Source organism: Peromyscus californicus, unplaced genomic scaffold, assembly GCF_007827085.1.
Source record: "Peromyscus californicus insignis strain IS unplaced genomic scaffold, ASM782708v3 Scaffold_14__1_contigs__length_90479793_seg_2, whole genome shotgun sequence".
Taxonomy (NCBI): domain Eukaryota; kingdom Metazoa; phylum Chordata; class Mammalia; order Rodentia; family Cricetidae; genus Peromyscus; species Peromyscus californicus.
Genome location: NW_026294436.1, coordinates 69,777,473 through 69,784,547, shown reverse-complemented (window position 1 = coordinate 69,784,547; position 7,075 = coordinate 69,777,473). Strand labels below are relative to the sequence as shown.

At 45.3% G+C, this 7,075-nt stretch overlaps 1 long non-coding RNA gene across 1 annotated transcript in view; it reads right to left on the bottom strand.

Moving 5' to 3' along the window:
- Positions 1-1,868: 1,868 nt before the first annotated feature.
- LOC128110115 (uncharacterized) overlaps positions 1,869-7,075 on the bottom strand; it is a 30,513-nt gene continuing 25,306 nt past the window's right edge. The window contains exon 3 of the long non-coding RNA XR_008218046.1: positions 1,869-5,476. This is a non-coding gene — a long non-coding RNA (uncharacterized LOC128110115). The remainder of the gene's footprint in view (positions 5,477-7,075) is intronic.

Here is a 7,075-nt window from a genome sequence, read left to right as displayed (position 1 = left end):
AAACGCACACGCAGAAGCAGCGCGCTGAAGTCGGAGGTGAGTCTTCATGTGTCGGGAGGAGAGCTAAGGCTGACCTCCCCGGGGATCTGCTCTTTGCTGTGCTCACTGGGTCAAACTTCGACCCTGCATTTTGGAGTTCCATAGACTTGATTTATTATCAAGCCCAGAGTGCTTTAGACTTGGGGAGCTTAACTAGCTAAGCAAACTCCCCATAGAGTACGGTTTAAATCAGGATGCTAATTTATTAATTCACCTTGATAAGTAAAACTGCCAAGTGGATCTGATAGATGGCATCTTCCTGCTGCTTTCCTTCCTCCTTCCATGGCAGCTGTTCTCAATCTTCCTAATGCTGTGACTCTTTAATACAGTTCCTCATGCTGTGCTGACCCCCAACCATATATTATTTCATTGCTACTTCATAACTGCAATTTTGCTACTCTTATGAATCATAATGTAAATATCTGATATGCAGGATATCTGATATGTGACCCCTGTGTGAGTGGTGACCCACAGGTTGAGAATCATTATTCTAGAGTCGCATCAGAAAAGCCTTAAGTGTATGCACACGTATCCCAAATTTTACCCAGCTAGACTTCTCTGAGAACGGATACCGTTCCTCTTGATGTGTCCACATCCTTGCTCAGGCCACAGCTGAGCAAGATTTCGTGGGCAGCTTTGCGGTGGTTAGGTTCCTGGATCTGGCTGAACCTGCTTGGTCTAGGATGGGCAGGAACCAACCCACCCGGACCTCTTCTTTGCCGTCCATTCTTCTCGCTTGCCAGATGACTTTTCATCCATGTTTTCTCCAAGTTCTGGGTCAAAGCTGAAGCTGGACATTTGCCCACTAACGTCCCTGGCCTGGAGCAGCCTTGATGCCTTCCCTACACTGTTTTCTGTTTGTTTGCCCGCCTGTTGCTTACTAACAGTGACTCCTCTACTCTTTGTGACAGACACCGCTTGTGCCCTCCCTTACATTCTCTCTGCCCACATTTTTTTTCTCCAGCCACTGCTATGACAAACAGCTCCAGGCAGGTGGAAACCTGGCAGCGTGATGCCTCAGCTGCAACATGCCACTTCGATTTCTGTCTGGAGCTTCCAAGAGCCTTAGAAGGAGAGACTTGAAGAAACCTGCCTGGTGATGCTCCTGCCAGGAGTTCCCAACCCTACAAAGCACCCCAACAGAGGGAGAAGAACGTGGATACATCCTGGGGTTTGTTCCATGTGGCTTCTTGGAAGTTTTGGAAACCAGAGCAGAGATCCATCCACCCATAGTGATAATTACTCAAGTGTATATCTTGCATTACGTATTCTCTCTCTCTCTCTCTCTCTCTCTCTCTCTCTCTCTCTCTCTCTCTCTCTCTCTCACTCCACCACTCCCTCATCCTTCTCCCACTCCTATTCCCTGGGATCTTGTTCCAAAAATCAACTAAGTGAATGTAAGCCAATGACCAAGGCTGATTTCTGGGAGAATCCTGCCTAAGACGACTTTGGAGGAGCATCCTTGGGGTCTTCCCTTCCTGTGATGCTGTTCCCGCCACGGTCCCCCTGGGGGCTTTGGTTTCTGACTCCTCCCTTCAGTTCTGCTCCAGCCATGTTCCTACACAGCAAGGATGGCACACTCACCACTAAAGCACCGCAGATGGATTTGACATCCTCCGCCCTACCTCAGCATTCTCACTGGAAGTTGGAATTACCCAGAACAGCTCCACTTCTGTAATCTTAGACACCATTATCTTCTCTCTCTCTCTCTCTCTCTCTCTCTCTCTCTCTATATATATATATATATATATATATATATATATATATATATATATATATAATTCTCTCAATATATATACACATATATATATATATATATTACTGTTATCTTGAAGATTAGTCAAGAAAACTCTTCATGCAAGGTTATTGATGTCAGTGAAAATTGCATTTTGTTCCCTTTCCCCCGATTGGTGACTTACCACAGTCAGGGCACATAGAGAGAAGGCCCAGTTTGACTGGCCGTCCCAGCTGTCGGAGAGTGGTGTTAGGTGCAGGGGAGTGACAGCCGTGCTGCCCAGCTACCTGGGCCTCTAGCAAACAGAGGTGTGGTCAGAATGCGTGAGTTCAGACTGAGGCTGGGTCTCAGCTGAGGATGAGCAGCGGCAAACTAAAAAGGTTCACAAATCTGAAGATGGTTCATACCTCTAACGGCAGCACTTGGGAGGCGAAGGCAAGCGGATCTCTGAGTTCGAAGCCAGTCTGGTCTACCTAGTAAGTTCTAGGATAGTCAGAGCTATGCAGAAAGACTGTCTCCAAACAAAACCAAACAAACCCTCCCCAAACCGAAGATGTGGGAGTCATACACTGGACTTTCTTCTCTAGTCCCAGCTGGGGCCACACCTGTCTGCCACTCTATATTCTGTGTCCCAGCTCCAAAGGAGATTTTTCTCTCTCCCCTCCCTGCCTTTCTCCCTCCCCCTCCCCCCTCCTCTCCCTTTCCTTTTTTGAGACAAAGTCTCGCTGTGTGGCCCAAGACAGTCTCCTGCTTCCTCCTCCTGAATGCTGAGACTCCAGGCCTATGACAGCACACCCGGCCTAAGCTGCTTTCCTGACCCCCAGACTGCCTGTTTCCCGTGGGGCCTTACATCTGCACACTTGCTGTTACCTCTGGTCTGAGGCCTTCCATTCGCATTCCCACCCTGTCTCTAGTCTCCAGGGAATGCTGGACTATTATCTCACTCTGCGCAATTCCCCTGCCACCCACGCACATGCTGTGTGAGCTTGTACGATTGCTGTCTCCCCATCAGCCACAGGCTTCATGAGGATGGAGACCTTGCCTACATTGTTTCACAGTTGACCCCAGCATCCTGCTGTTGCTAGAGCTTTTCTGCCTGGCCCACAGTCAGGGCAAATCTCTCTCACCCGCCAGTCCCAAGCCGCTCAAACCCGATCAAGTAAACACAGAGACTTATTTTGGTTACAAACTGTATGGCCGTGGCAGGCTTCTTGCTAACTGTTCTTACAGCTTAAATTAATCCATTTCTATTAATCTATACCTTGCCACGTGGCTTGTGGCTTACCGGTACTTTACATCTTCCTTGTCCTGATGGCGGCTGGCAGTGTCTCCCCTCAGCCTTCCACTTCCCAGCTCTATCCTCCTCCTTGTCCCGCCTATACTTCCTGCCTAGCCAATGGCCAATCAGTGATTTATTTATTGACCAATCAGCAACATATTTGACATACAGACCATCCCACAGCACCTCCCCTTTTCTTTTCTTAAAAAGGAAGGTTTTAACCTTTACACATCTCCAAAGTCAGCTTGGTATATTTGGGAATTTGGGCGTAGCTTTTCTTACTACTTCCTGCTGGAGGGGGGCGCTGTATCTTCTGGGGAAACAAAGAAAATTTTAGGATCATGGAGTAGTCCGTGAGGCTGTATCATCTGAGCCAGTTGTCTTGAAACGGTTCTGGATGTTGGATCATCTGGGCCATGGTGTCATTGGAGACCTTTCAGGGGGTCTTGGCTGGTCAAACCTGATGTATCTTACTCTGGAACAAATCCATAGCCTCTTGTTTTCTGTGGAAACAAAAGAGACTCTTTTCCAAAGCAACATATCCTTACATCCAAATTTTGAAGTCAAAGTATCTTTAAAATATACATACTGGTTTAACTCAGCTTCCTTTACAATCAAATATCTCTCTGTAGTTAAGAATCCCAAAGACAACACAATCCAGACTCTCTGTGTAATAGTCATCTCTACGTGGCTTATTTTTTATATTAATTTTACTGTCTCTTTAAAGACTTTATTTTTTAAAACCATGTATTTGTTTCTATACTGTATATATCACCTTTTTTTTGTCTCTTTCAAGCCTACGTATATTTTACACACATTTTAAACTATTACATCTGAATCTGTCTTATTGTGAATCTATTGCTTTAAGCTGCAGCAACTGTGGCTGCTGGCTCCGCCCACCTCAGCTTCCCAACTTGGCGTGGTACTTTACCACCAGCTCTGGGAGCTATCGTGGGTCTATGCTTTTATCCAAGCAGTGTGTAGCCCAGAAACCTCTTTTTTTGTTTTGTACTAGCAAAGGCTAAATCCACAATGTAGCTTAATGTGCCATTTGCAGAGGCCTCATTCCCGCCATACTGCAGGTCGAGCGCGCACGCCAGCAACCCGCCAGTAGCTCAAACCGGCAGCTGCCGCTCATTTGAGAGAGACAATTAGGAAGCTGTTTTTAGCTCCGTTTTAGAATCTTTTTTCAGGTTTTAGGTGGAAACTCTTGCCCCACGTTGGGCGCCATTTGTTGCTAGAGCTTTTCTGCCTGGCCCACAGTCAGGGCAAATCTCTCTCACCCGCCAGTCCCAAGCCGCTCAAACCCGATCAAGTAAACACAGAGACTTATTTTGGTTACAAACTGTATGGCCGTGGCAGGCTTCTTGCTAACTGTTCTTACAGCTTAAATTAATCCATTTCTATTAATCTATACCTTGCCACGTGGCTTGTGGCTTACCGGTACTTTACATCTTCCTTGTCCTGATGGCGGCTGGCAGTGTCTCCCCTCAGCCTTCCACTTCCCAGCTCTATCCTCCTCCTTGTCCCGCCTATACTTCCTGCCTAGCCAATGGCCAATCAGTGATTTATTTATTGACCAATCAGCAACATATTTGACATACAGACCATCCCACAGCATCCTGCTCTGTGTCTGGCTCAGGGCAGGAGCGTAACAAGCTATGATTTCTTAGCCTCTCCTCCTACACAGGACTTACCATTCTGAAATTTCAAGTTGTGCCTAGATCTTCCCATGTTGATTTGGGTTTAGGAGCGACACTCCCAGCTATACATCTTACTGCAAAATTGCCCAAACTTTTTTGACATAAAAGCTCCTTTAAAATTAGAACACACTGACACAGCATTGTCAGACCGACCAGAGATACAATGGGGATTTGGTTCATATCCATGCCAGAAGAATGAACTACAGAACTGCAGCCATAAATAATTAAAATGTGATTGATTTTCTTTTTTGAATTTTATACACTAGTGAAAAACACTTATAGGTAGTCCAAGACGCATAATCATCACCATCAGCTTGACTGACTTAAAATCACCTAAGAGACCAAGGCCAATGCTGGCATTCCCCTTCCCCTGTTTTCTCTCTGTCTATGACCAAACTGTTCATAGTGGACTCAACCCTGTGAAACTCTGAGACAAAATAAATCTCTCTCCTCACAGGTTGCTTCTGTTAGGGGCTTTGGCCATAGCAATGAAAAGTAAGCGATACACAATTCACACGGATGTCTAGGGAGATGGTGGGCTTGGGTATAGTCAGGTCTGGAAGTTCATGGAGTCCTGGAAGGCGTCGCCCTGGGAGAAGGAATGGAAGGGATGTGGAGAAACAAGCAAGTGACCCACTGTGCGACGCTCTCGTCTCTTCTGTCCCACCACGAAACTTGGCAAAGTCTACCTTGCACACGGATGCCCCAGGAGTAGATTTCCTGTTGTAGAAATGAGAAGAGCTGTCAGAGTTAGCAAAAGATTATAAAGGAAGCTGTGGAGACTGACAGCATCCTGAGTGGCTACAGAAGCCTCCCCTCAGCACAGAAACATATCTAAAAGGAGCATCAACTTCAAAAGCCACCATGTCGCAATGACTCCTGGAAACAACAAAGCAGGACTTCACTACAAAGCTCAGGAGAAACAAGTCCCCCCTCTCCCTCTCAGCGCCGGACTCCTTACTCAGGGATGCCGCCTCCAGAGCCTTCCCTGTGCTGCCTCTAAACTCCAGTGACCTCCCTTTCTGCCTCCAAATTACTGCTACCCTTTCTTCACGATCACGTGCATTTCCACAGCTCCTCCCGATGTCTAACCCCTCTCTGAATGCCATTAGCACTGAAAGGAAACAGTCGTGAAGCTACAACAGTCGTTAAAATGTGACAAGGGAAAAGACGTCATAGTTAAGGCCTAATATCTATTGTCCCCTTCATAAAGTTGTCACTACAAGGATGACACAAATGGAATGTTTTAAAAGAAAGGATGAAATGTTTGACATGATCGCATAAACCATGACATCGATGGCCTGGGGATCTAGCTCAACAGCAGAGTGCCTGCCTAGCCTGAGCAGTGCCCTGACTTGGATCTCAACGTTTTAAAATAAGTGAAGAAATAAAGTATAACCTAGAAAGCATACAAAAATCTTCAATAACAGTATTTTTGGTGTTCTTTTCACAGCTCTTAGTTTGGGGAATGATATTATAAATCCTTAAATGTGAAGTATTAAATATATTCTTTAAAAATATTTTATTTGTGTGTGTGTGTGTGTAGTTACAGGTGGTTGTGAGCTGCATGTAGGTGCCGGGAACTGAGCCCAGGTTCTCTGTAAGAGCAGTAAGTGGGCCATCTCACTTAACCTGTGAGCTATCTGTGCAGACCCTTATAGTCTTTATTGTTGTTACATTGCATAGTATTATGAAAAACTCCACATTGACAAGATGTGCTTGGGGGGAAGGAAGCACACAGAGTGTGTGCTTGACAAGCTCTCAGTGCTCTTGACCTCGATTATTCCAGAGTAACTCCTTATTTGACTTTGGACAGAGAGCTCCAGGGTGTTTTTACAAAGCTGAGCTTTCACCTTCATACTTGTGAAGGTTATTTGATTATCAGCTTTTGCTTGTTTGATTGTGACACAGTTTGAGAATCTCAAGTCATTTTTTTTATTATTGGAAATCATTCTTTCTTTTTTTTTTTTAGTCACAAATCTGTGGAGAATAAGTTTGTATCGTATAAATATTTAATATGAAAGAAGCATTAAATTTTAATTTATGTTGAAATTGTAAGACAGGATGCAGAACATACAGATGCAGCAGCCGTTGAATAAGTGACATGGATTAGCCTGAAATCGATGCTGCTTACGCAGCACTGTGGAGAGTGGACACGGCACAGTCTTGTATCAGGTAACAGTCTTCAAGGAAAGCCTTCTTGGTGGCATGCTGATGCCTAATATTTGGGGCCGTTATAGAAAAGTCTATTTCTCATTTTTCTTTCTGCGAACATTGAGATGAAAAACATTATCTCCATTAGTTCCTTCTGTTGCTGCG